This window comes from Candoia aspera, chromosome 3 (genome assembly GCF_035149785.1).
Source record: "Candoia aspera isolate rCanAsp1 chromosome 3, rCanAsp1.hap2, whole genome shotgun sequence".
Classification (NCBI taxonomy): Eukaryota; Metazoa; Chordata; class Lepidosauria; order Squamata; family Boidae; genus Candoia; species Candoia aspera.
Genome location: NC_086155.1, coordinates 68,083,614 through 68,093,212, shown reverse-complemented (window position 1 = coordinate 68,093,212; position 9,599 = coordinate 68,083,614). Strand labels below are relative to the sequence as shown.

Genomic DNA, 9,599 nt, shown 5'->3' with positions numbered 1-9,599 from the left:
CTATTCCCTTTCTTATTTCTTTGTTTTTTAAAGCATTATTATATTGTAGTTTCCTATTTTGTTTGGTTTGGAAGTCAGGGAATGCCTAAATTGAATAAATTAAATTAAATTAAACTATAGACAAATACGAATCACTCAGTTGTCAACTATAGGTTATGAACTGCAGAAAATAAAGACATTGTGTCACCTTGTTTTTCTCTCTCAAGATGAAAAGAGTTTTATTTAAATAATACTGAAATTGTGAGAACTATTTCTTAAACAACATGAAGGACAATTCTGTCGCAGTTCCATTGTTTCTAATTACTTAAAGGCAATAGCAACACCAGGAAGATGAACATTTTGAATGTTTTCCTCACATTCTTCGCATTGACTACACCTGTCATGAGTACTGATGGCAAGCAGGAGGGGGCCTCTATCCACCCTATGCGTTTTCCACCCTGGATAGAGGCCCCCTTCTGCTCGCCATCAGTACTCATGACAACACCTTTTTCTCCTGGGGAATTTTGAACCTCTGATAGTAGCCAAGCTTGTCCTGGTGAACAACAGGATCAGTGCTGAAAGAGGTCAAGTTGTATATATAATCAATAATAAGCTTCAATTTCTAAAAATAAAGATTTCTGCAAGGTAGGGGTAGTTTTAAATGAGTCTGTGACACAAAGAGTTGGGAAACATATACCTCATGTAAGTACCTTTAGGGAAATTTCTTTTTTATGTACTTTCTAATTAAGTGCAAAATACAAAATGGCTTGAAATTTAATCAGGTTTGTTGTCACATTTATAGTACACAAACACAAAGAGGCATCCTAAATTTCTCTTATCATTGCTTTACCGTATGCTGAGTCCCCTTTCCTACCATGAATCTGGATCCAGACAATATTGTTTTGGGAAATAGTGCGTATATAAAGGTGAGTGTGCCTGCTTTGGCTCAGTGAAGGAATGAACTGAATTATTTCCCCCAAACAGAACTACCAGTTCATTTTTCAAAACAATCTATCCTATAACTCACATTTTTTCCAGTAGTTCCCATTCCCAAACTGCCTTTCCTTTTCAGCACAAATTATTCATTGGACATTAAGAAATAGCATTCTTGTATCAAATGATATAAGAGATCATTCTTCTTACTGGCTTTTGCTGGGCCTTCCGTTTTGTTTGTTTATGAAACTGAAAAAGATAAGTGAATTTTTCTTAATAAACAAAGTATTACCTTGTGTAGTAAGCATGGCTGAAAGAAGGTTTGGGTGGTTAGAAAGAAGATTGTGAATAGTGAGGATACTTAAGCAAAAAATCAACCCTTTGTTCAGATTTGTATTTGGGGCTAAAAAGGGTAAGTTTTTGATTGTATATGTTTTTTGCATATAAAATTGCATTTTAGTGAATATATCAATTTTCTTTATTACTTGTTTTCCCAGATCAGGTATTTGATTGTGGTTTTTTACCAAATGGAGTGAAATAACACAATGGCTGCCCACTGCTGAAAGAAAATAGTATGATGTTTAAAGTATGCAGGTGTGGCCCTATTTAAATTGAGTTCAGTTTAACTCAAGCTGACAACAGACATGAAAAGTAATACTTAAGTATTACTATACCCTTGATACGGGTACCATATCATTTTGCTTGGGAGGGAAATAATAATAGTAGTATTATTAAATGAGGTTCTGGACCCCTTCCCTGTAACAGTTTTTAACTTAACTTGCAGTCTCCGTGGTTCCGTTATGTCAAATAATAACACAACACTGAAGATGAACTTCATATGGTTGAGAACTAGAAGGAGTTGTGCTTTAAGTTGTAATTTTTGTTGGTTAATGTGGTTTATCGTTTTAACCTTTACCACACTACACCTAATAACTGTGCAACATTATTACCAAATATCTTCAAGCCAAAAATAAATAAATAGAACATAAAAACATTCTTGGCAAGTCAACTTTATTCTAAGATATACAATAGTTATGATATATACATGTGATACATTGGCTAGCATTCAATGACATCTTTGTGTTTGGTGGCCATCAGCCAACTCCTTAACGTTAAATTTATTTGGGTTCAGCTGGGCTCTTTTAGAACCTGCTTTCTCCTTGTTTTTCTTGCCCCTGCTGTTCTTTTCGTTTCATCACACATGTTGGCTATGTCCTATTGGATGGTGTTGCTACTGTTGTGGCTATTGATTTTTATCACAAGCAGGGAAGGAAATTGCTACTTGATTCTTCTTAACTGTATGCCACTTTTTAATAGCCTGAGGAAAACACTTAGGATTTGAAATTTTGCCCTCAGGACAGGGTGTACAGCAACTTATCTCTAATTTTGGCTTGTCAGAAGCCATTTCAGATGAGACTGATTAAAATCACAGACACTCCCCCTTTTTCTCCCCCAAATATGAATGTCCTTTAAGATTTTAAGTAAGACTGGGTGGGAGAATGCCATATGGCCTCAATTAAGGATTGTAGATTAATCAGATATCTTCATTTTAAAGGAAGGTAAGGTAACACAATCTATTAATGGTTCAAACATAACCAACTTTTAAATATGGATAGTTGAAAATAATTTTTTAAAAATCTTATTATAGTAAACCAAAATTACATTAAAAATTATAGTTCCAATATAAATTAATTTGCTTAATTTAGTATTTTCTTTTCTGGGGCAGTTCATAACAATGAAGGATGATTCTAGAAACAGACTAGAGAGCTTAGTCTTGACTGCTATGTATCTCTGAGTTTTTTTTAAAAAATGTAGGACATTTATAGAATTATATTTTCTTTTAAGGAGTTCAATTTCTCACCTAAACTACCTGCTTGCACTATATATACTGTAAACTAAAAAATTATCTCACTTTCAGATTTACAGAACTGGAGACAATGGTAAAAATGTCTGTTGTTCACATAAAAATCAAGAGGCCAACATCAAATCTTGCTGAGTTTGGAATGGTTTTCTAGAAATTCCAGATTTCTTTGGGTTTTCTCAGCTAATTCATAGAAATGTTGTGATTTTCAAATACCATGCAGTTGGTAAAACCTGCATCATAAGGTCATGTCATCTGATTTACTGTTTCCTTCTGTTGATCAAATGGTAGCTATGGACTCCAAAACAAAGAAGAATGAGAGTGTGCATGCATCATAAACTAACAAAAGTTAATTTTCTTTTTTTTAATGTGTTCCACACATTTAAACCTCCATTATCTGAAATGTAGAGATATACTACATTAGGATTAAATAAGCATCTGTCATTCTTTTATTGATGAGTTGAATGAGGAGAAGAAAACACATCTATATAATACTAAAACTCCTGTGTCTGTTTGTCTGTTTGTAACCTTTAATTGGGCAAAACAGTGCATCATAGAGCAAGAATTTTTCAACCAAAGTATCTCAAATGGACTAACCTACAGAATGCATCCAAAATCCAGGACCCATTACTCTCAGGGGTTTGAAATTTGGCAAAGTTGTAGCTGCTTCAGCACTGCATGGCTACTTCAGCACCACAACCACACCGCCACAGTCAGCCACAGTCACGTGATCATCATTTCCAATGCTCCCTGTCAGCTTCCCACAAGTCAATGGGGAAGCCAGCAGGAAGTCTAACTTGATCATGATTGCCGACGCTCCCTGCCAGCTTCCCACAAGAAAAGTCAGTGGGGAAGCTGGCAGGAAGTCAGAAATCACTCCCACTCCCACTGTTTTTTTGCCCACCCATGGTTATTCTGTTGATCTGTTTAGGTAAGTAAATATCTCTGAAACAATGACCCAACTGAAATGATGACCCAACAGGTCACTAGGTGTCTAGTTGCAACTAACCCTGTTAGGGAAAGAGCTTCTGATAAAAGGTAAATAGATTCTGTAGACACATAAAAAATGAGATTCCTTATTCCAATAAGAAGAAAATATTCACTTTCTGATTATTCCTCTAACATGAGTATTATGAATAGGATCCTTTAGTTCCTGCATCTACAATGGGTACAAATAATAGCCAATTTCATTGTCAAACCTAGATAATTTTCTCATTCAAATATAGCTAATCCAATGTTTTAAACTTCCTCTTTCAGCAGTATATTTTAGATCTTCCATTATTTTTGGCATTGACTCCTAAGTACTTAAATGTGATTTGTACCTCTTTATAGACAAATGTTAAAGATATTTATAATCCTTTTTCCAATCCATGCAGTCCATTTGCTCTTCAGTTTGTGCAAATTGTCAAACAAACTAGCTCTTCCATTAACTATCATTTCTTATTTGATAAATGATGGCCAGCTACTTAAAAACAAGCCATGATATTAAATTATTGATAAAATGGGAAACTATGGCTAATTGAAGTTTTCCTGATTGATTGGCTGGCCAGCTTGCTTGAAGAAAGGACTAAAGGAGTTAAATCTATATGTAAAAGACTTAATAATATCTTAGTTTACTAAGCCAAGATAGTTTGTTCAGACTCTTCCAGTGTAGCATATTAGTTCCTCAAATGATGTTAAAATATTGAACATGGCTTGCAAAATTATATCACTGTGTTTAATAGGTCTACTACATTTTCTTTTATTCGTCATATATTGACAATATATGGTCAACCCATAATTTTAAGGAAGAAACTTAGAATGCATTGGGAATGCTCCACAGAAATGTATATCCATTCCTGAATCATGAGTGTTAACTGGATTTCTGTGTTAATCTCTGGGGGCTAGCTTTGCCTGAAGCACATAACATACAAATATGATAGATCAATTAATAAATGTATAAAAATTACAATTTTGTTCAGAGTAAATAATTTGGTGCCTTCAAATATTTTACAGATTAACTCATACCACCTACCTCTGGGTTGGTCAAAGAGAAAGCTTTGTTGAATTGCAGTCAAAGATTGGGAGGACACCTACTCTTGATCCCATTTTTCAGTTCTGTTTAACTAGCCAAAGGAAGAACAAAATGCTGGAGGAAATATTAATTGCATTTTCCTGCAGTTGGAAGGAGAGTGTCTCCCAATTCCTATGAGAGGAGATGTAGAAGTGCCTTCATTTTAATCTGCATGTAGCCTAAGTTCTACCCCACTGTTCACATTCCTGTCACTCTCAGTAGTGAGAGCGGGAAACAGACCACAATGGAAACTAATGCACTAATCCTTTCTCTCTCATGCAATTCCAACCATGTCAGGATTCTTAATTCAAAGTGAAAAGTAAAGTACGGCAAGCGTCTGGGGAGTGTCTGTTCAGTAGGCCATTCATCTGAATGAAACTTTACAGCAAATGCAGGAAATAGTTTGACCACAGATTTAGAAGGTTGTGTTCAAGATTATGTAACAGTCTGAATTTTTTTAAAGAATAATACAACCTATATCCTATATTTTTAAAATTATCAGTGAGTTAGTTTGGACATAGCAATCAAAACTCTCCCCACAACCTGAGTTTGATCCCAGCGGAAGCTGGATTCTCAGGTAGCCGGCTCAGGTCAACTCAGCCTTCCATCCTTCCGAGGTCGGTAAAATGAGCACCCAGCTCGCTGGGGAAGGTGACGACTGGGGAAGGCAATGGCAAGCCACCCCGCTATAGTCTGCCAAAAGCAGCGTCCCCCCAAAGGGTCAGACATGACTCGGTGCTTGCACAGGGGACCTTTCACCTTCCACATCCCACAAATAGCTCTATTTTGATACATGACTGGCCCTCCTACAGATTATCCTCTCTGTCCACCACACACAAACATCCCCAATCTGTACTCTGTGTCAATGGGACTTTGAGCCATTAAAGTAACAGCATCTGAAAAGAATTTTGCCAGCATTCACAATTCCGTTGACAGATAAATTACATTAAAAATGCAAAAGTCCTCAGTTATTCAGAAAGAATGAAGAAAGCCAAACCAAACCAATTTAGAACTGGACAGTCACTGAAGCCATTACATAAGCTGTTTAGAAATATGATACACTTTATGGATATTTTTGCAAGTATTTTAACTGAGTAGTAGTCACCTCATACTTATCTGGGATGGAGATAATGGCGTGAAACTGTATTTCATATAAAAATACGTATCATAGGCAAGTGTTAATATATTTCTGCTGAGATATGCAAATACACTTTTACTATATTGTAAAGGTATATTTGTAGAAGTTTGTTTTCCTCTGTTTTGGTTCAGCAGGACAATACAAACTATGGTGTGCCAGCAGTGTTGCCTGCCAACTAGGACTTAAAGAAACCCACCTTCTAAAAAAGCAGCTGAGAAGACTTTCTGGGGTGAGACTTAGATACCAACATCTCAGTCCTCCATCCCCTGATTAGGATTTTATCTTATTCAAGTAGAAATTAGAAAAAGAGCAGATTTTAATTGCAGTTGAGAAAACAGCAGTCATGAATCTTATTTTCTATGTTATTACTTCTTCTCTCTGTTTTTTTCCACAGATGCGTGCACTCCATCAACTTTGCCTAGCATAGGCATCAATTTCAATGCACATGGATTCTGTGGCAAATTGGCCATTTAATTGAATACCAGGGTTACTGTGAATATATTAAGGGGGGATCCCAGAAATTAATTTTTATAAGATGCAACTAAAATAGCCAACTGGTGTCCAAAAAGTGGAGATACTGTTATCTGACAAAACATATGCTTGTTAATTGGTATTACTTTTGAGCTCTGAACTTGTTAGGATTTGGAATTAAGATTAATGTTTACGTTGTTAAACAGCACTATTTGTCCAATTTTATCTTTAGATTATCAAGTAGATTGTATTTCTGACACACAAAGAGATTTCTCTTGATTGCATTTATTACTAGATTATATAATTAAACAATCAGTTAGTCTCTGGGTTGGTGCATATGGCCATTTTGATCATTCTAGAAGTGCGCATATCTCCTGGCAGCTTGGAATTCCTTAAACAGAGGCATTGTTAATCTTCCATTCAAAGCTTCCATGGTTTAAGTAATTACCTTTTTGAGACTCTTATATTGTTCAAACCACCACAGCCACATAGGCGGTTCCCATACGTACATCATATACATTTTTATTATTACTACATTATATTTGATTTCCTGTGGAAGTTCAAGGTGGTGCTGTAAGTTTTCCTCATTTCATCACTACAGCAAGAACCCTGAGAGGTAAATTGGGCTGATAATCACCCAGTGAACATCATGGTTGAGTGGGGATTTGAACTGGAGTCCCTGTGGTCCCTATTACCTTAACTATTATGCGACATAGGAAATTATACTGGAAATGTGCACATCATTTGCCCTGGCTGAAGTGCAGTGGTTGCTTCACACACACCCACACCCACACCCACACCCACACCCACACCCACACCCACACACAGCTTACATGTGCAGCTGTTTTTATTATTAGTCTGATTATTCTATGGTATTGTGGATAGTGCATTCTTGTCTTCCAAATGGATTAAACATCAGCTATAGAAATGCAGATCTATAGATGCGTGAAATGAAGGTTTCGGACTGAATTCTTGTCAACAGTTCAGACTAGTATCGATAATAGGATCAACTGGTTTGTTTTGTAATAACCAAAGAGCCTTGAGCTACTGTTGAGAGATAATGTTTATTTGCTCTTGCTGGGAGGACTATGAACAGATATTTGGTTTCCTTATTTGGAGGCAGAAAATGTATGGAATCCTCTAAGGATAAAAAAGCCAATGGACAACCTTCAGCTGCATTCAGGTCCATGTTGATCTTGGAGATAAATGAGTTTATTCTTAGTCTTCTTACAACAGTGACTTTGGATACTGAAGATAAAGAAAAAGATTGGCATTCAACATTAGTACACCACCTCCTCAAGGATATGTTTCCCACATGAAAGTTCACTTCAAGGCCATCTTTTACTTGGCAGGATTTGTATGAGAGATAAATTGCTTTCCAACCATCTAGTATTTTTCATTCTGAGAGACAGAATTATACTTGTGCTCGTAAATTAGCATAGACCCACAGTTCAGCACTTACAGAAATTAGGTATCCATCTTGTTTCCCTAGGCTGAATTTCAAGAAATTGATAGCTTCTTCATGAACAATTCTCCCATTATGGTCCATTTTTTTGAGTACGATGCTCTGAAACAAACTCTCCTAGAGTTGCCTGGAATTGGGTAAAAAGTATTCATTTTTAATACTGTATGCAGAAGTAAGGGCTCAGATACTGACTGAAAGTATCTATCTTGGGATGTGCATTGGATTTTATTATCTCATTGTTTTTCTCTTTGATTTGTTTTTGTTTTTTTGCATTGTAGGCTACCCAGAGTCCTTCAGGATTGGGGTGAATTATAAGTAATATTAAACAATCACATTTCTAATAGAAGAAAACAGGAGAACTTATGCATATAAAAATAGATTTATTTATTGTGAATGGATTATATTAATGACCCATCATTCAGATATGATTGTATTATTGTATAGTTGTATTATTCTTTGGAGCATGCTGTCATTGCTTTGATAATTTAATCTTTCCTTCACTTTTTTTCCCACTTACTTTGGTGTCTGCAAGAATGTCATTGTTCAAATGAAACAAAGGCCGGGTCACACAAACTATGTAGTACATGTGTCCTGTTTTTGTACCTGACTACTCTGCACTGTGAGTAGGCTCTATCTTGTAACTACACTTACTGGTATTATCATTACATGACATGCTCTGTATTCACAGAGATTTTATTATATTAATGGGAAAATGGCCACCTAGGTGACAGCACCTAGTCAACCATGGCTGAACTTGAAAATTTAGCAGGGTCAGGTGTAGTTCTAAGGTAGACTGAGAACCAAGAAATAGTTCTAAAATAGATTGAGATTTAAAAAAAAACAACAGAAGAAGACAATGTGAAACTATTCTATTGCTATAAAACAAAACAAACGAACAAAACAAAACAAAAACAAAAAACCACTCTTGCATGGACTTGTTATTTATTTATTTATTTCTCAAAGTTTTATCACCACCCATCTCCCCCAAAAAGGGGAACTCTGGGAGGTTTACAATAAAATCAATAATTAAAACCTTAAAAGATACAAATTACAGTGTAAACAACCAATATAAATAGAGAATAAAATAGATATAACATCCAAGTGGTGAAAGTTATTGCAGTTCACCAGGAGTCAAGCGCAATTTGAAGGAAATTAAATGCTGAAAAAGAGACAAAGTTCATTAAGTCGTCTGTATTTTCTTCAGGCAGCTGTAGGAAGCGGAAAATCTTATAGTGCTAGATTATTGATGCTATTCCCTAAATAATAGTTAAGATTTTGCTGAAGTAGAAAATGGTGTGCTCAACTTTCCCCCTTTCTTCCTTCCAAAAAAACAGAAAAGAATGTATTCAAGTATTCTCATCACTATGGATTCTCTCTTCCTTCCAACCGTATTATACATCTCATTATAGAATGGGAGCATTTTCCCCAAAACTTTTGGCTTTTGGACTTCATAAACCATCGCAGAGGGACAATATGTTACATGAATTAGAAAACTTTCTTTTAAAAATCTTAAAAACAACTTAGAGCAGCTTAATTTCTGGGGGGGGGGGAGATAATGTGCCATCTAGGATTGGCTTATTTTTCTGTAGTTTTTGTGAAGTCCTAATATTCTTTTTTAAACAAGCACCTGTCCATGTAAACCTCTTTGTATTTCACTGGATAGCCCTTGCTTTTCTTATCTCCTGGCTATCTTTCAGGA

General features: G+C 35.7%; 1 pseudogene; it reads left to right on the top strand.

Moving 5' to 3' along the window:
- The first annotated feature begins 330 nt into the window (after window positions 1-330).
- LOC134494602 (FRAS1-related extracellular matrix protein 1-like) overlaps window positions 331-9,599 on the top strand; it is a 99,121-nt pseudogene continuing 89,852 nt past the window's right edge.